The sequence below is a fragment of the Manis pentadactyla genome, chromosome 1, assembly GCF_030020395.1.
Source record: "Manis pentadactyla isolate mManPen7 chromosome 1, mManPen7.hap1, whole genome shotgun sequence".
NCBI lineage: Eukaryota > Metazoa > Chordata > Mammalia > Pholidota > Manidae > Manis > Manis pentadactyla.
In genome coordinates this window covers 96946457-96967043 of record NC_080019.1, presented here as the reverse complement: position 1 = coordinate 96967043, position 20587 = coordinate 96946457, and positions in this window count along the sequence as shown.

The following is a 20587-nucleotide window of genomic DNA, read 5'->3' as shown; positions in this document are numbered from 1 at the left end:
ATTCTAAGATAATGAAGTTTAAAGCACATTCCTTTTCCATTAATTCAATTTTCCCACTGGGAAACAATTTTTAAACAAACTGGGATGTTTGTTAAAGTGAGGTCAGTTGGACTTGGAGTAGAGCTCAGAGCCTTTCAATTAAATATCAGGAGTCTCCATTAGAAACTGCCCCTGTGTTAAAGAAAACTCCCATCTCCTACACTCTATTTTCTTATTTATTAAACCAAGCTACTGATAATTGATATTTACTTAGTTTAATTTTGATTTTCATTTTTCCTTTAATTGATATTGAGAATCTGGAATATGTTGTATTTACTAAGATATGAGCAAAGAAGCCAATGATAAAGATTGTCAGTTAATAGGAACCCAGAGTGCACATGTGCAGCGTGACATAAATATCCAGAGACACAAGGAGAAGATGCAGATATTTCCTAGGTACAGATGACTTTTACAATGGTGACCTGTATATCGTATCTTAATTTATTATACACTTCTAAGCCCTTGTCATATCATGTTTTTTTCATCTTTTTTTATTTCATTTGTGAGCATTTCTTTTTTTCACCTCTCAGCTTTATATTTCAACTTTATTGAAATATAATTGATGAGTACAATCATAAGATATTTAAAGGGTATATCTGTTGACTTGGTATACATACAGATTGTGAAAAGATTCCCCCCAGCAAGTTAATTAACATATTCATTAGTTCACATATTTCTCCCCTTTTTATTTTCTTTGTGAGAATTTTTGAGTTCTACTCTCTTGGCAAATATTAATTATACAGTACTTTGCTATCAACTACATTCACTGTGTTACACATTACATATCCTCAGACTTCGGTCATCTTATAGTTGAAAGTTTGCACCCTTTTTTTCCAATCTCTTCCTATTTCCCTACCCCTATCCCTGCAACCACTTTTCTAGTTTCTATGAGTTCATTTTTTTGCATGTATATCTAGGATTCCACACACAGGTGATATCATGCAGCATCTGTCTGACTTATTTCATTTAGCCTGGTGCCCTCCAGGTTCGTTCATGTTGTTGCACACAACAAGACATTCTTCTCTTTTAAGGCCAAATAACATTCTGTCTTATTCTATTCTGCTATGTTCTATTCTATTCTATTCTATTCTATTCTCTCTATATTATATATATTACATTTTTATCTTATACATATTTTTTTCTTTATCTGTTGATGGATACTTAGTTTCTGTACCTTGTCTTTTGTGAATAATGCTGCAGTGAACATGAGAATGCAGATATCTCCTCTATATAGCAATATTATTTGCATATATACCTTGAATTGCTGTGTCTATGGTAGTTCTACATTTAATTTTTTGAGAAACCTCCATACTGTTTTCTATAGTGGCTGAACTAAGTTATTTTCCCACCAACAGTATATAAGGGCTTCCTTTTTTCACATCATCACCAGCATTTGTTATCTTTTGTTTGCAAAGTAGTATGGCATTATGGTTTTGATTTATATTTCCCTGATGATTAGTGATATTGAGCATCATTTCATGTATCTGTTGGTGATCAGTACACCCCCTATGGAAAAATGTTTTTTCAGATCCTTTGCCTATTTTTTAGTTGGGTTATTTGTTTTGGCTAATGAGTTGTATGCATTCCTTTTATATTTTGGATATTAACCCTTTATTGGAGATGTGGTTTGTAAATATTTTTACCCATTCCATAGGTTGCTTTTTCATTGTTGACTGTTTCCTTTGCTGGACAGAAGCTTTTCAGTTTGATGTAGTTCCAGTTGTTTATTTTTGATTTGGTTGATTTTGCTTTTGCTGTCATATTAAAAAAATCATTGCCAAGACCAATTTCAAGGAGATTATTCTTTGTTTTCTTCTAGGAGATTTATGGCTTCAAGTCAAGCATTCAAGTCTTTAATCCATTTTGAGTTGAACTGTGTGCGTGATGTAAGACAGGGGTCCAGTTTCGTTCTTTTGCATATCCAGTTTTCTCAACACCATTTATCAAAGAGAATTTCCTTCCCACATTGTGTTTCCTTTGCTCCTTTGTCTAAAATTAATTGAACATATATGAGTTTATTTTTTTACTTCCTATTCTGTTTCATTGATCTATGTGTCTGTTTTTAATGCAAATGCCATACTGTTTTGATGATGATAACTTTGTAAAAAAGTTTGAAAATCCGGATGAAGCACGATGACTCCAAACTCTGTTTATATTGCTCAGAATTAGTATTCATTCTTCTTTAAAGGTTGGTAGAATTCACCAACCTTTAAACTTACCTGTAGAACTACTAGATAGTGAAGCTATCTGGTCCAGAATTTTTCTTGATTGGGAGGTTTTTGATTACTAATTCAATCTCTTTAGTAGTAGTTGGTGTATTAAAATTTTCTATTTCTTCATGATTCAATCTTGGTAGGTTGTATGTTTCTGGAAATTTATTCATGTTTTCTAGGTTATCCAATTCATTGACATGTGGTTGTTCACAGTAGTCTTTTATGATCCTTCATAGTTGTGTGATCTTAGTTATGATGTCTCCTTTTTCATTTATAATTGCATTTATTCAAGTCCTCCCTCTTTTTATCTTGCTATATCCAGCTGCAGGTTTAACGATATAGTTTATCTTTTCAAAAAATATTGATTTTTTCAAAAAAGCTCTTGGTTTCATTGATCTTTTCTACAAGTTTTTGTCTTTATTTCATTTATTTCCCCTCTGTTCTTTGTTATTTCTTTCCTCCTACTAACTTCAGATTAAGCTTGCTTTTTTCTTTCTTTTCTTTTTCTTTCCCCTAGCTCCTTGAGGTATATAGTTAGATCATTTACTTGGGGCTTTTCTTTTTTCTTAATGTAGGCATTTATTACTGTAAATTTCCCTCTTAGAAGTGTTTTTTCTGTATCTTGTAAGTTTTGGCATGTTGTGTGTCATTTTTCAATTGTCTGAAGATACCGATTTTCTTTTTATTTATTTTTTGGCCCATTGATTGTTCAGTGTGTTATCACCTCTTAAATTTCTAACTAGTGGAATTGCTTTCTTGCCAAGTATACTTGTGTATTCATGGAAATACTAGTCCACATAAAGGCAATGGAACCTCATATCTGATTGAGTGCAGAACACAGAAAGATTTCCCAAGTCCTGCCTAGGTATAGTTCTCTTTGCCTATGCTAATTGATAAAACTTTTTCCCACTTCCTTTTATCAAACAGATCTCCTATCATGACATGGCTCCCTCCATTCACTTTTGTCTGTACACTATATTCTTACCAAAAGTTGCTCTTGGAATTATATTCCCACCAGCTGGCTGTCGTGGGCAGCCAAGAAAAATACTGCTCATGTTGGTTACTCCATCTCCCTTGCTATTCTTCTGTTTTCTACAGAAGAGAATGGGTAGTGTGTCTCCATCTATTTGATGTTTTCATGCTTTAAATTCTGATAATCTGGTGAATACAAATTTATACTTCATTACATATGTCCTTGTCAAAAGTTCAAATTTGAAGTAGGGTTTGGCATATGATTGCCCACGTCTTATCCCATAGAATGGCTTTATAAATATAAGAATTATCTCTGAAATTACTGTAAGCAACCCTACATTCATCTTAAGTTTCTGTAAGACAATGCTCTCTCAAAATGCTATCCCTGGAACAACAGCATCAGTATCAATGCAAATACAGAGCCCAAACCTAAATGACCTGGAACAGAATTTTGGGGGTGGGACCCAGCCTTCTGAGCTATTACAAGCCCTCCAGGTGATTCTAGTTCAAGCCAAATTTGAGAGCTTTTGTGTCAGAGTATCAGAGATAATTCTAATACAAATAGATAACAATTCATAAGAAAAATCAACAAAGTTTAAATCATTATAGTGAGTGGGAAATGTCAGCCATTACTAGAGCCTAAGGGAAAGAAAAACCACCACTCATCCATTCATTTAAAAATATTCATTAAGCATCTGTGATGTTTCAATCACTGAGGCTATGTGCTAACTTTAAAGATGTGACAAAAAGCTGTTCTCTTCAAGATTATAATATAGAACAAATGGAGAAGAGTAACACTAAACACAAAATATATATAGTTACACATTTGACTAATTTTATATAAAACCAAAGTACAGGTTGCTATGTAAGATATACAAGAAAAATGTATTTAGACTTAGGGATCCAAGTGAAGCTTTTTGAGGAATTTATAACTTCCAAAATGACCTCAAAAGTGAACCAAAACCTCCAGACAAGGGTGGTAGGGTAATGGAGGAAGGGAGCATTCCAGAAAAAAGGAACAGAAAACATGTGGTAAGGCCATGAACTGGGGGAGATAGTCGTCTTTTCAGAGAAACTAGCCACAGTGGATGCTGTTAGGCACTGTCTAGATAACCTGTTTAGGATGAAGGCACAGGCCTGGGCTCCTTGCCTCCACTTTGGACAACTCTGAAGGGCCACTGAAGCTCCAATGTTACCCATGGGACCAACTGAAGCTTTGGATTTAACTGTATTGCTTCACAAATTCTTTTGCCTATACTGCTTCTTCCTTCACTTCCTTTTAGCTCCAGCAGAACTCTACAATAAACCTCCTGAGCACGTCTCTCTTTCAGAGTCTGTTTGAACTTGACCCAAGGCAAGAAAAAGGTATTTTTTACTGGAGGGTTGTTAGAAAGAGGTAGAGCAGTTGTGAGATGGGTATGAACAATTAGGCACAAGACAGATGCAAGCTCATGTTAAAGAAAATGCGTTTTGTTCCAAGTGCAATAGAAGGCCATATTGAAAGGTTTCAACAGAGAGAGTTACTAAGTATAATTTAAGATGGTCACTCTGGTCATTATATGGAAATAGAATGAGAAAAGAAAAGCTTTCTTCCTACTTGTTGATGTAAACTAAGGGAATTGTCATGCTTTTCCACTTATGATGATACTGTAATCTTAACACTATGTTGTCTTTCATATTTAGAATTCACAATCATTACCTTTCTTAAAACAAGAATAAAACTATCTCATAAATAGATTTTAAGTTATTTGGAACAGGACCAAGTTTTCTAACTCTGAATTTTCAGGAACTATCATCATGATTCTGAATACATAGTACACACTCAATATGGAAGTTGAAATAAAAGTTGCTTTGGGCATATTTGTTGCAAGAAAGGCATTGGCTCTCACAAGAATACCTCATGTGTCCTCATTATTTTTGAGTGTTCACTGCAGCTGCCTGCAGCCCATGCTTTAGCCTTGGCAAGCACAAGGACTGGATGTATCAACACACTAAGAACAGGTCTGTCTCATGAGAGCAGGCACACATTAACCAAGCCTCCAGAGACAGATGTTTAATGTGTGAACTCAAAGGTGGATCAGCATTTTCTCTCTCCCTTAGCAAGCTACTCTAAAGGCCCTACTCTGTTTATTAAGACTGGACAACAACTATCCTGGTGCTGGAATGAGCATGCACAAAATATGCTTTCCCGGTATTTCCAAAGACAAGCAGAGACTTTGTTAAAGAAGTAAACTTTTTCAAATTATGTTTACTTTAGTGAGGTTTTAGTCAATTCTTGCTAGAGTAATTTGCTGCCTTTGGAGTGGTTTTCTCTTATCTCTAAATAACTTGATGATAATTTAGTCATTTAACTCACAATGTTTATATTATTTATGTTATATGAGGGAAGGGGAACTTATTATTTCAGTGGAAGATATTTTTTGCCATTTTTTATTTACCATTTCTATGGTAATTAAACTCTAATACTTTAGAGTGACAATTCTGAATGCATAGCAGGCAATACAATTTGAAACCATTGTATTAAGAGCTAATATTGGGTAACAATATTGATTTCTTATGTTGGGAGGAATAATTTTCATCTACTCTTCAAACTTTTATCTGGACTAAGAATGAAATTGACATGAGACAGATTAATAGAAGAAAAAAACAAAGATTAATTATGGTTGCTCTGAGACCCAATTATGAAATTGAGACCCAAAGAAATGACTGAGACAGGCAATTACGTACATTTCAGACAAAGCCATGATAAATCTGTGAGGACTTGAAAGGACAAACAGAACTTATGTCTGGGAGTTTAAATTAATAAGGAATTCTAAACAGCATTTGGACTAAATTAGTAAAAAAAGAACACAATTTGTTTATGACTCTAAACTCCCTATTTGTGTTGATAAGAATCCTTTACCCTTCAGGAACAGTGAGGGTACCTTTCACTTAGGAGATTTATTTCCTGGTTTCAGGAGTAGGCAGAAGAGGGTCAGACAGTCCCTTTTGCACTGGCTAGTTCTCTAGTCACTTTAATTCAAAGTAATCAGTAAGCCATTGTGGAGCGTTTTGGGGTGGCCTGCCCATTGCTTCTACACGCAAAGAGATGAAAAGTGAAGAAAATGATTTCTCTACAGGGTAGTGCAATATTTGCTGAATGTTAATTATTGGAATTTGTTACTAGCTAGGAAAGCACACAACTACCTATGCTGAAACTTAGAGAAATACATAAGTTAGAATATGGCCTCCAGAAAGATTTTTGATCTTTGCTTCTCAGTTCCCTTTTGTCACAGGAGTGAGGAAAAGGATCAGGTTATACATCATTACTGTATATCTTTATTCAGGGTAATAATAATTACCTAATACAATTCTTGTGTTCCCAAGGTTAAAGTAAAATAGAATTTCATCCATTTAAGCCTAGGTAAAATGTTTTATTTTCAATTAGGTCAGTAAAGAATTTGGACAAGTTCAGTATTTCAATGATAAAGTTTAATTTTGGGCAGAAGTTAGAGGAATATGTCCTTAGTGAGAGCAAAGCAGTAGGAAGAATAGCAATGAGGTAGAACACAATAAATATAACTTCAGAGACTCTAGTTCTACAACAACTAGGTGCCATGGAATTATCTAGTATCTCTGATGAATAGTTTCCCTATCTATAAAATAGAGATAATAACCTGTGTCCCATGCAAACACTTTCTTATTGAAGCTAATTGAGTTAATGTATGTGAAAAGAGAACTTTTTACAAAAAGTAAAAAGTGCTATTATTAGTAACAAAAATAAATTATTACTAATATAATAATAACATTCACAATTTTTATAATAGTAATGATAATAAGTTGAGAACATCTAGATTATCACAACTCTGAACCTACTAGTTTAAAAAAAATTAGATGAAGCTGAGGAATAAGAAGAAATTAATTCCTTCTTATCTTTTTTATCCTCAAAACAAACATTTGAATGTTAAGCCTCTTGCTTCTTGATACTTTCAAAATTAGGCTCTATGTTGAGAAGCGTATTTATAATAAAGGGCAGAATATTTATGACTTACTGTTTTTGTCATTTTGTCTTAGGTTCATTTTTGTTAATTTTGTTTCAAGACTAAAATTCAAGAGCAAACAGTTTTTCTTACTTGGCCCTCCATTTTCTGCAGGCACAGGAACACTGATGTCAACTTTAATGTAAATGTAGAACAGATTTTGCTGCCTAATGTAGTGGATACAAAGCCTTTCCTTCCTGGTCCACTGCTTATGTCGAATGTAAGTACTGTGATATCAGCAAGATGTCATAAGGCATAAATGTCAGATTGATTCAATTTATACTGTTTGTAGTGTTGGATTTTTCTTTTTTGCATTTGAATGCATAGCTGGTAAGATGTCCAAAGCGTGGCTGAGTCAAGCAGCAACCTCCAATGGAAATGCTTCTACCAACAGTGCCATGTAATTATTCCCCTAGTGTCATCTCACATGACCACCGTCCAAATAAGCTTCTAAAATTTCATCCTGCCACTCTGCTGCTTAAGGAGATACAACTGATCCATACTGCACACCACTTCAAGTCACAAATCCATATTTCACTTAATTACTGAGTCAACAAATATTCATTGAGCTCCTACTAAAAGGTGGAACCATTCTAGGGGCTAGAAATAAAAAAGCTCAACAGTCTTGCATTCTGTTTATCTAATTCTTTAGAACCTATGTCTAATAAGCCTAACTGAAGTCTATTATAATTATTCCATTTGATTCTTGGTATATCCTTACTGCTTTTTACTTATAGAATGCAGGGTTTTTAGCTCTCTGACTTTCAACTTACTCTTTTTTTTTCATATTTATTGAAGTACAATTGACAAAAGTGTAAGTTATTTAATGTGTACAGTATGATGATTTGATATATGTACCACTCTTTTAGCAAATTTCAATTATACAATGCAGTGTTATCAACTATACTCACCACATTATACATTAGATCCTCAGACCTTTTTTATCTTACAGCTGAAAGTTTGTACCCTTTTAAAACCTCTCCTTATTTCTCCGCACCCAGCCCCCGGCAACCACTTTTCTACTCTCTATTTCTATAATATTGTATTTGTTTTAAAGATCACTTATGTAAGTGATGCCATCCATGCAATGTCTGTCTGTCTTTGTCTGGCTTACTTCACTTATAAGTGCCCTCAAGTTCCATCCATCTTGCTGCAAATAGCAAGATGTCTTCCTTTCACGTGGCTGGATAATATTCCATTGTATGAGTATCTATAAATATATATGTATCATCTTCTTTATCTGTTCATCTGTTCATGGACATTTATGTTGTTTCCCTATCTTAACCATGTGAATAATACTGCAGTGAACATGAGAGCACAGACAGCTCTTGGATATCCTGTTTCTATTTTCTTTGGATGTGTACCCAGAGGTAGGGTTGCTGGGTCATAAGGTAGTCCTATTTTTATATTCTGAGGAACCTCCTTACAGTTTTCCATAATGGCTGTGCCAAGTTACATTCCCTCCAACAGTGTATGAAGATTTACTTTTCTCTACATCCTAGTCAACACTAATCTCTTGTCTTTTTGATAATAGCTATCCTGGCATGTGGGAGGTGATACCTTATTGTGGTTTAATTTGCATTTCTTTTATGATTAGTTGAGCATCTTTTCGTGTACCTGTTGGCCATATGTATGCCTTCTTTGGTAAAATGTCTATGCAATTCCTCTGCTCATTTTTTAATTGGATTGTTTGAGGGTTTTTCTATATTGATTGTGTGAGTTCTTAATATGTTTTGGATATTTATACATTATCAGATATATAATTTGCAGATATCTTTCCCAGACTCCACAAAAATACCTGCTAAAACTAGTTAATGAATTCAGTAAAGGTGCAGGATACAAAATCAATACACAAAAATCAGTTGCATTTCTATACACTAACATAAACTACTAAAAAGAGAAATTAAGAAAACAATCCTATTTATAATTGCATCAGCAAGAATAAAATACAGGAATAAATTTAACCAAGGAGGTTAACTTGTTCTTAATTGTTTCTTGAAATGTCCATTATTCTTTCTTCAGTTCATCAAACTTATCGTCATTATTCTAAAGCACATTTTCTCTACAAAACTCAACATTAGTCTCTCTATATCACATGTGCAAGAGACCCCAACACTCATTTTATCACTTAATTATATATTATATATATATATTTTATATATATGTCCACATCTCTTCATAGTCTCTTCCTAACTAAATCATTGGCTGCCAGGGGTATGGTCATATCATTTTAATGTACTGAATTCGGTGCCTCCCTATTTTCTAGGTGTTTAGTGAATATCTAATGAACATCTCTCTGGTCTTTAAAAGCAGGAAATAATTTCAATGAAAAATGTCAATACAGATTTAAGATGAAAACATCTTACTAAATGTAAGCTTTGTTGATTAAAAATAAATATATTTTAGATGTGTTCTGCTCTCTTTTTAATCATGTACTGAAATACATTTAAGAAATTAATATGTCCTTTTTGACTACTCTTCAGATTGAAAACCTAATAGTGTCTGACATGCTTTCTGTGGCAAGAACTAGTGAGTTGATGACATGGAATGTTTATTTTTATGTAAAAACTTGATTTCTTTTTCAATTCTCAGTTTTGTTTGCTAGTTTTCAGTAAAGATTGAAAACTCAGATTCATGGCCCAGACTAAGTTACCACCTAAAGAATAGTGAAGTTGCAGTTCAGCTTTTTTAAATCATATGTAAAGTTGGTCATTATGTTCCTTATGAAAATTTTCTTCTCACAAAAATTGTCTAACATGCAGTTCTTGTGTTTTAACTTCTATGAATATGGATTCTGTATTTAAAATAGGGTACGTAAATGTGTCAAAATGTGTAAATATTCTCAGTAAGAATGGCTAGAGGAAATAATTTCTTTTTTAAAGTTTGGAATATTTCATTTGGCATTTGGAAACAATAAGCAATTGTTTTAAAAAATGAAGTTCTGACCTAGTTCTGATATTTATGTTTTAGGAAAATTACTGAAGTGTATTTCTACACACAAGTGAACATTTGCTTCAAGGCAACTATAACTATACCTTTGAATTTCTAATGATAGAGTGAATTTTTAAAATAGTTCTGATAAATTCTGAATATAGTGCTATAGTGAAGAGACCAAATTTCCCAGTGTGATTAATGACCATTTTATAATCTTCATTGCATTTCTTTCTTTATGAGTAACATCTATTTCAAAATATGGCATTACTGGAACTTTCCTGTTGAATTGAGTCACTAGGCAGATATTAGCTACAGAAGAAGAAAGTAGAAAAGAGGCAAGAAAATAAAGAATGTTGTGGAGTTAATTTCCCATAGAATTCTTTATCGGTTGAAGATTGCCAGCCTAAACGACATACTAACTTTCCTAATGCTATGGTTCAAGGGTTTTATTCCATTGTGCTTTAAAAAACTTTCCTTGGAGCATTTATAGTACATTCCATCTTCAAAATAGTTTAAAACTGTCAACTAGCTAGTCCTCACAACACCCCTTTGAGGCAGGTAACCATTATTATTCCCATTTTACACTTGGGAAAAAGGGTAGATTGTTTGAAAAAAAGCATAGTTAGTGACTCAGCCAGAACCCTGAAGCTGAATTCTACCCTATTACACAGACCTATTTCCACTAAAGTTTTCTTTTAATAGGTTCCCTAATAATCATATAGGTTTAGTTAATTCAAATATTCAGTAAGTAGTGCTTGAGCAACTATATTATGTCTTAATATAGCACTCTATGTCTGGATAAATTTGATCTTATATCCATGAAGAAATTTTAAACAAATATGTACATGCATGTTCATGTGTACACACAGATATGCGTGTGTGTGTATGTGTGTGTATCTGGAAGATGGCAGTGATGCAAAATATAAACAAATAGTGATCATTCATGATAATGTGTCTTAAGCTTCATGAGCAAGATACAGTGATTTGAGAGATCCCTTAAAATGATTAATAGAAGTCTCTATAAGCAGATTCCATTTATACTAACTCTCAAATATGTATTGTAATTATCTTCACCTTTATCTCCAGTCTACAACTCTAGATGCTTAAATCACTTCTCCCTACTATTCCACGGGTTGCTAAAATCCACAACCCTCAATTCTTGCTATTTGTATATGCCAAAATCATTTCCTAACATCTAAACTTGATTATGTAGTTATTCTTGTTTAAAATTCTTCAAAGGCCCAGCAATACAGAATCTCCATGGAAAAACTATCCAGCTTAAGTAGCCTTGATGACTTTTGTTTTCAATCAAATGTAGAAAGATGAGCCTTGAAGGATAAGATAAGGCTTTTTTTAATTGAAGCAAGCAAGATCTCCTTGTCCTTTTTCTTTAACTACAGCCTCACCTAATAACAATGCCTACCTAATAACAATGGTGCTTTTGCACTATGCTTTTAGATACCTTTATGATATCAGTGGCCATGCTCTTCTAGAACTGTTTGCTTACTAATTCACTTCACTACTAAGCTGCCAGCCCTAAAATATAGCAGTGTCTCAAGTACCGATGTAATGTTATTAAAAGAATGAATGATCCAGTTGAATGCTGAACTTCTGTGCACTCCGAAGTGTAGGGAATGCCTCTAGTACATGTTTTCAGAGATGACAAATTCATAACATAATTAGAAAATAGCAAATAATTCTGTGTGGCAGGAGCACTGGAATTAAGTAAAGGAAAAAAATGACAGAGCTAGAGAGGTTACTTGGGATCAGATCACAGAGAATGTTGCGTAGTTGTATCTATTCACAGTTCCCATTTGTCCTATGACCCATTCTCTCTTTTACTTTGGTCTAAGCATTCTCTACTTCATTTTCTGCATTTAATAAAGAATCTATTATTTCTTTTGATTCAATCTGTCTATAGATATGGACATCCAGGTATCGTCACAAAATTACTTCTACACAGATCTCTATTAACTGGTTCTCATTCCATCAAACATTAATTTATCCCCCCCCCCCACAGACTACTGGATTAAATCTCCCCACAGTACATCTTTTATCTTATCCTTCTTTACTCTAAAAAATGCCTAACTGATTCTTTATTATCTGCACAATACAAGCAGGGTTAATAGATTTCTGCTGCTTGTTTGCCTTTATCTGTGTGTCTAAATATTTTTAAAAATTCAAAATATTATTGAACTGGGAGAAATATAGTGTAGTAATATTTTAAAAGAAAGATTATTTGTCCTTAAGTACATTTATTCCCTATAACAAACGAGCTGAAGATACATAGTGAAGAGGACACATTCTGTAGTGAAAAAAATATAAACACAAGGTTTGGAGACTTATTAAGAGAATACTTAACTTCCTAAACTTTTGCGGGGCTAAGGATTATTTTTAGGCAATATGTTTCTTTCTTTTTAACACAAATAATATGAGTGATTTTAGTTAACCAATTTTACTACCATAATCTAAATTTAAGAAAATCATTTATGAAGATTAATAGTTTCTCTGGGTGTAATATCCTTAATACCTTGTTAATCATTCCTTTTTTCTTTAAACATAGAAATTTTTTTTTCTTTTGCTACTATCAAAATTTTATTTTTGTCATTTAGTAGTTTTAATATCATTGTAATGATGTAAACCACTCTGCTTGTCCTGCTTAGAAGTTTTTGAGATGCTTGGTGTAACTCTGGGGAGGAAAACATTTTTGCAGCATGGGGAAAATTACCTTTGAAACCAAAATCAGTCAAAGGGAAAATAAAGTGGGAGAAATCCATTTATTGCTTATAAGCAGTCTTTCACTTCTTCTCTCCCATGTCTCTCATGACCCGGCTGCAAAAAATGGACCCCACCCATCCTCTCAGGTCCAGATATACCCTTGCTCCCCTTTGTAATCACCTGTGATATGGAGATGGGCTACTTCTCTCCACCCCTTGGAAACACCTATTTATATGGAGATGCACTAAGGCCAGGAGAGAGATTCTGGAAATAATTGCAATTTTACCCACAGCCCACCCCTTCAGAAATCTCACCTCACAATCTACTCCCTTCCCATCTTCCTCAAGAGCCCATGTGCAAGAAAAACTGGAGCACTGTAACCAGACTAATAACATACAATAATAACAGCAATAAAATCATGATAATCCTCAAGCCAGAGAATTCAGTTAAGTTCAAAGTCCTATGCAGATTTACTCCATAGCTTGCTCATTTCTCAGGTGGTGAGTAGCTGAATGGGAAAGTTCAGTAAATCATCACTCAGCAGCTGCAGCCAGGATGTAGGTCCAAGCCACAGGGACTGTAGAAGAAAAGAATCTTAAATACATGTTTTAATGACACCAGCATAGGCAAATCTTGTCCATCAGGTAGGATGCATTCAAGAAAGTGGTCCTGTGATAAGACAGTGGCCGGAATGGTATCTCATCCTGGTCTAGTATACTAGAGTTTCATCCATCACCCTTTGGGAGTCACAGATCTATGAGAGGTACATGCACTGGTCATAAAGATAAAACAAAATGTCCCTGTAAGATGCTTTTACCTCCTGGATGTTTTGAGTACAGTACAGTGATCGATCTTTGGGGGCCACTCTGCTGTTATTCCAGGAACACACAGGAGGCTAGCTTCCAGGCCTTTTCCCCAAGGTGCCAGAAGGGCCAGCCATCGCTGGTCCATGCATTGAACCATCCAGGGCCACATCCACTCAACAGAGTCTGCAGGGTTTAATGCAGTTGGGGTTGGCAACAGGATGTTGCTCTGCTGGCCATATCCTGGCTTCAATAACTCCTCTTTGGTTTGCACATGCAGCTGTATAGGAGAGACAGCAATGTGTGTTAGCATGTCCACAGGGCTCAAGGCTCCCTTTTCGGGGCTTCTCATTCAAATGCCATAGCACTGTCCATAAGCGAACTGACCATAGACTGTTGGTGTCTGAGTGGTGTCAGGCCAGATTTCAACAAACTGTTGTACCTCTCTATCATGCCTGTCCTGGTAGGGTTATATCGTACATGAAACTTCCACTTTATTCCTAATTGCTGCACCCATCCATGTAACCATGTCCAGTAAAGTGGGTACCTTGATCGTTCTCAGTCACCTGCAGCCAGCCATAGGATGTAGTAGCTGTGTCCACACAAGTCATGGCCTGCCTATATCCTTCTGATATGGGCAGGGGCCCAATATAGTCTATCTGCCACCTAACAAAGAGTATTAGGATAGGTGGTTTACATGAAATGTGCATAATGTAGTAAACATCTAGCCAAATGTAAACACTGGTCAAAGTTCCTCTCCCCTTCCTTGCTCTGGTCTGGCTATCTACCTACTATAATGATATAGGCTGGAAGGATTCTACTTTAAAGCTAAGGTTCCATTTGAAAAAACCAAGAAGTTAGGAAGTAAGATGTCTAACATATTCTTTAGCAAACAGATAATAACTCAGCCCACTCTGCGAGCAGGGCAGGCAGTCTTGGTCGGTATGTTCCCAGAGGAAAGCTGCTGTGGAGAGGAACCAGATCAGTAAATTTCTTGTGTTAAGTTAATTTTGCAGAATTACCCAGAGGACGGATAGAAGAGACTTAAGGTCTCTCACCAGAGATAAGCATTTTGAGACCATTTTACAAGTTTACAACTCCTGGCCCTTTGAAAAATCCTTGAAAGAGGGAATCCCCAACCGTTTAGTGTTCCTTCTTCATGAGGACGACCACGCTTTTTCTCTAAGTATGTACCTTTAAAGAAAGCTTTCTCACTGTTCAACTTAATTGTGTTTTGTCTCTCTGTGCTCTTGCAGTGGTAAGCATCTTTGTTTCTTTGCTCTTTCAATTTATTTCCAAGTCTTCACTTAGTCTCTGCTTTACCCCTGCTAAGTAGGGAGGGGTACTTCTGCTGAGAGTAATTCTGGTGATGGGGTAAATCTGCTGAGAGCTCAGATTTGGGCCTCCAAGTTCCCGTCGCCTGGATGACCGGAGAGAACTGCAGCTGCAGGAGCCTGCCTGAGAATCTCCCTTCTTTGGGAAGTTCTCAGAATACAATCTCACCCCATCCCATGCTCCATGGCTTTCCAAATCCTGAGGTGGAGGGGGCCACGCAGTGCATATCCAAGTGGGCATAGGATGCCAAGTGACCCTCACTTTAAGAGATGGCAAGGGAATCTGCCCTAAACCAAGAAAATACTTAGCAAGCTTTCCCTCAGCTCCTCTGCATTTTCCTGCTCTCAGATGCCTGCAAGGCCACTGCCACTCATTTCTACTCTCGTTCTAATGAATTCCTTCCTTACCTACGCTCTTCCGATCTGCTTAAGAAATCTTTCTCATTCAGAGTCAAGAACCCTGGTGCACAGGCAGAGACCTCACAGACACAGCTGCCTGGCAACAATAGCACAACAAATTAAATACTTCACTGCTAATAGTCTGGAAACACTGCAGAATACCCTTCATGAAAACTGTATAGCTTCCAATTTTATGTATCTGTGAAATAAGAGTTTTAATCCTTTGCTTTGTATCCTAATTTAGAGCCTTCAGTAAATTCTAGATATGAACTAAACTCAATATAAGAACATGCAAATTGCTATTCTTCAATTAGATTGTTTTATGAAAATTTTCTTATTTTTCTCATTATCTGATTCTCTCCAAGGGAAGATACTTAATTTAGAAAATAACAGGATGAGCAATTTACAATATTTCATTGATATTACCATTAGTATTTTTCCTATTTTGAAGTTGAGAGATGTTTTACAATTTAAGGTGTCAGAAAGTTATAATTGGTGACCTCTCATCTTAGGGAACGTGATGCCTATACACCGGATGGCAATTAAGATTAAACATAGATCATGCAAAGTGTGTCTCTGTAAGTCAGTGAGAAAAACAGTATATGATCTAGTTAAACTCCTCCACATGAAATGGAATGGGCGTTTGCGGCTAGGGACTCAAAGAAAAGAAAACAGAAGAGGCTGTTCAAGCAACATGGCAGTACAGCGAAATAACAATTAAAAACAAGATTTTCTGAGAACATGAACAGTGCCAGCAGTGCCACGGGGTCAGAGGCTGTGCCTGGCCAGTTGGCTACGTCCAGGGCATGCAGGTTGAGCGCCTTGGCTTCTGTGGCCCAGGTGACATGGCTGCCTTGAAGCTGCCCAGTAAATGCCAGCACCCATCCTGTGAGGTGGTATCCTGGGACCAGGCTACTTTTAGGGCCACCCAAGCAGCCTCTACTTTCTGAATGTAAGGTGAGACAGAGGGTGCTAGGAGGGGAGGGGAGATGTGTTCACACTGAAAGAAGGTTCTGTGCATGCGCGTGCTTGTTTTTGTGACCAGCCCACAAGAAAAAAAAACTGAAGTATAAACGAAGAGATCTTGTGAAATTACTCACACAATAGATAATGCATCCTAAATTACCATTCTAAGACTAAGGAAAGTATATGAAAAATATTGGGAGACTCACGGTTAAATATGGTGATAGTTCATTATCTTTGTTTTCTCCAGAACACATCACTAAAATGGCAGTCAAGGAATAAAAAAAAGGCATAGACACTGAACAACAAAAAAAATTAGAGTGGAGAAAGAGCAAAGATATCAATCCTTGGAAACTATAGAATGGGGAAGACAAGATAAGAGGTAACTAACAAATTCGAGAGAGCTGAAGATTAGCTCAATTGGCTAAAGCAGACAAGAAGCAAGCCTAATTTGGACCACATATCATCTTACCTTTCCTAGAGCAGTATAGAGCTGAAAACAGGAGTGGTTTAAAGTCTTTAATAGCATCAGATTCTGTAATAGTTAATTCTATGTGTCACGCTGACTGGCAAAGGGTTGCCCAGTTAGCTGGTAACCCTGGATGTTTCTGGGTGTGCCTGTGAAGGCGACTCAAAAGATTAGCATTTCTATCAGCAGACTGATACAGTAAATTTTCCTCGTCAACGTGGATCTGATCACAAGTCTGATTGCATACTCAAGTGGGTTGTGATAAGAAAGAGTCCAGAGACTGGAGGAAAGATCTGGAGACACCACATGGACATTAGGCTTATTGGGACTTACATCAGAGAGTCCAGGACTGGCTGGCTGGACACGGTTGGCACTGCTATCCTGGACAGGGAGAGAACTGCATATATGTATTGGTGAGAAAAAGACTACGTGCTTTGCTAGAAGAGATCATTCTTGTGTGACCAGTGCCCCAAGGAGCAAAACCTTGGTTAGAAGGGTCTGCCTCCCAATAAGATGTTTCCATAGAGAAGGAAGGGATAGATTCTGTGAGTCCCAGTCTATCAACACACCGCATACTTAGCATACCTTCCCAAAAAAGGGACTGTGTGGACACATGGTTATTCTGGGATAAAGATTACAAGCAGATTCCCACCTTTTCTATTACAATAAGCTATGTCTCATCCAATAGTGTATTCAATGAAACAAAATTTATACATGGGTAATCGTAAAAATAGTTATTCCATTTTAATAGTCATAATAGTTGATTCTTCAAGACTCATTCCATCCCAAGTGATTAATCTAAATCATTCATGGTGATCTCTTTCTTTTTATTTTTTGCTAATACATGACTTAGGAATAGCAATGCAAACCATTTATTGCCAACCAAAATTGAGACAACATACACTGGTTGTCTTCTGGGAAAATTTTCTTTGCCCAAAATAAGAGGTAAGAAAAAGAGAATCCATGTTCTTTTCTACTCAAAAGTGATTAAGCCATACATGATGCCTATATCTGATTAACAAGCTCAAAGAGGAGTAGACTTAATTAACAGTAGAGATGGCAGAGTTGAGAAATGGAGTTTGTACTTTTGATGACATCAGTGGGTCAGCTGACCCAGGTTTGTATCACTGCCATGCCCCAGGACTCCTTGTTAAGTGATATAATAGATTATTTTATTTTTAAGATAACTTTCACGGTTTTTGCTTATTTCTTAATTACATCATTAAACTTATAAAATTATTTTAATTATCTATCTATTATCTTTCCATCTTTCTATCTATGTATTATGCTCTTTCTCACACATATGAGATTATGTAGAGTTGATTACAGGATAAAAATAAAGACTAAGTAAATTAAATATAATGTGCTTGAAAATTCTACACATTGGAAAAGCATATTTTCAATTGAACTTTACATTTTGATTTTGCCCTATTGCCATATGTAGATGAATACATATGAACTGTAATTGCCACAAAAAAATAGATTGTTTCAGGTCATGTACAAATAATTCACTGGCAAAGAATCAAAACAATTGAGCTCTTTTAAGGCTATAATTACATCATATTAGTATTACAAATGCTTCGATAAAGATAAGGATTAAAAAAAGGCAATTTTAACAGCATATGCTTCAGGCCTTATCAAAATTATTGCAATCATTTATTTAGTACAGAGGCAGCCAACTCAAATGCCTACAGGACAAAGTAAGTATGGTATACCAATGAAATAAGTGGTTGGGAGACAACAGAGTTTTTTAAGCATACAAGGCCTATTTAAAGTGATCACTTCTAAAGGCCCCCACACAGGAAAGCTTCGATAATCAATAGCCTCAACTGAGCTCTCACCCTTACCTCCTGACTACTCCTTGGCCTCTCATTTTACAATTAAGACATAAAATAAATCATTCTAATTCACTAAACTCTGGAGTGGTTTATTTCTCAGAGAGAGATAATTAGATGCTCCTCAGATTCAGATTTTGTCCTCTTAATTTCAAAAAATCACCTTATTTTTTCACTATGGATGATAAGTAGGATAAATATAGAATATGTAACCTCTACTCTAGTTCAAATGTCCCGTTTTACTGAAGAAAGGATATCCAAGAGGTCAAATGGTAAGTTTTCAAAATTAGTGGTAGAGCCAGGCTACAGTATTAGTCTCAACAAATACGTGAATACCTATCAGATGTTAGATATCGTATTTAGACTAGATGCATTCACAAGCCAGTCACAGACTGGTTTTCCAAGAAATTCTGGTAAAGTTGAAAAATATGTAAACAGATCATTATTGTACACTATAATAGATACCATACTAAACCATTTCCCAGTTCCACCTACTTAAGAGAATGGTTTTCTCAGCAAAGATGACTGGTAGAATGCTGGAGTTAAGCCTAGAGTAGAAGGATGATTTATTTAAATTGCTGGATAGAAGATTTTTTTTTAAATCCATCCTTAGTTTCATTTAGAATCCACCCCTTCCACTTTATGAAACAGAACATATTTGTGTTCCTTAAATACTGAAAAAAATTTCTTTAAGAGTACAATGTCTTAAGGAACTCAGAATACCAATCCTAAATCATACCCTAGCATCTTACCATATGTATGTTTCATTTTCAACATCTTTCTTGTCAACTAAGTGTAAATAATTCTAAGTTTTCTACCCCTGACTGGTTTGTGAGCAGAGGCTTAGAATACTCTGACAGTCAGCAAAAACTGTTATAAAAGCTTCTGTTATGAGTCACAGGAGGAGATTAAAGCACAGCCCTGTCACTCTGCAGAAAAAGAACATGTTGCTCATGGCTGGTTATTCTCTTTTCTGAGCACTGAACTTGGCAGTAAAATCAGTAGAAGTAAATGGCAAAGGCATGGGACTGGCAGGGATACCGCAGCCCCTGTGGAGAGGCTGTCTACACATGACATAACAATAACCACAGGATCTGCGGGGCAGCGGCATGCATACTGGCTTCACTGGAGAAAATAATCAAATGGTAAGAATAAAGTTGAAGCTTCAAAATAAAGGTGCTTGGTTGCTTAGAAGCATAAAGGAAGGATATTCAATAAATGTTTAGAGATGTTAACTGAGGACATTAAAATGACAGAAAAAACACATATTCAAGAAACCCATTGTATTTATTATTAAAACTGCTTACAAAGAGATAATGTTTTGTCTCTCTCTTTCCATACCTTTAGATGTGTCTGATGATCATTAGGTCTTTTATTCTACACTTTTTACTTCAGGAATTTTTAGTGTGTATTTCTGAATTATTTTTATTTCTTTCATATTTATTATATTATTTCAATTAGGCTTATTTAAAATAAGCTATATTTGAATGTGAAACAATTTGAATAATTTTTTTTTTTTGCCAGGGCCTCTGGCCACCAATTATCACTTCCTACCAAAATATGTCCATCTAATAACATGACGTCTACCATACATACAGTAACAGAAATGTAGTGGTAGAGTATGTGCATTTGCATACCACAGAACAGGATGCAGAATTGGCTTTTGCCCTGAGGCTCTACTTACTATTACTGTATGTTATTGTGGAAGAGTTAGTGCCATTTTATTTGGTGAAGAGTTAATATTTGTGCTTTCAAATACCTTGTGAAAATAATAAGGAATATGTCATTTTTAAGGATGATTTACTAATTTCCTAAGTTACATATACTTAATTTTTAATTTGGCACAAGCTGTGAGATTTACACATAACCCCATTTTTGGGTTTGGCCTG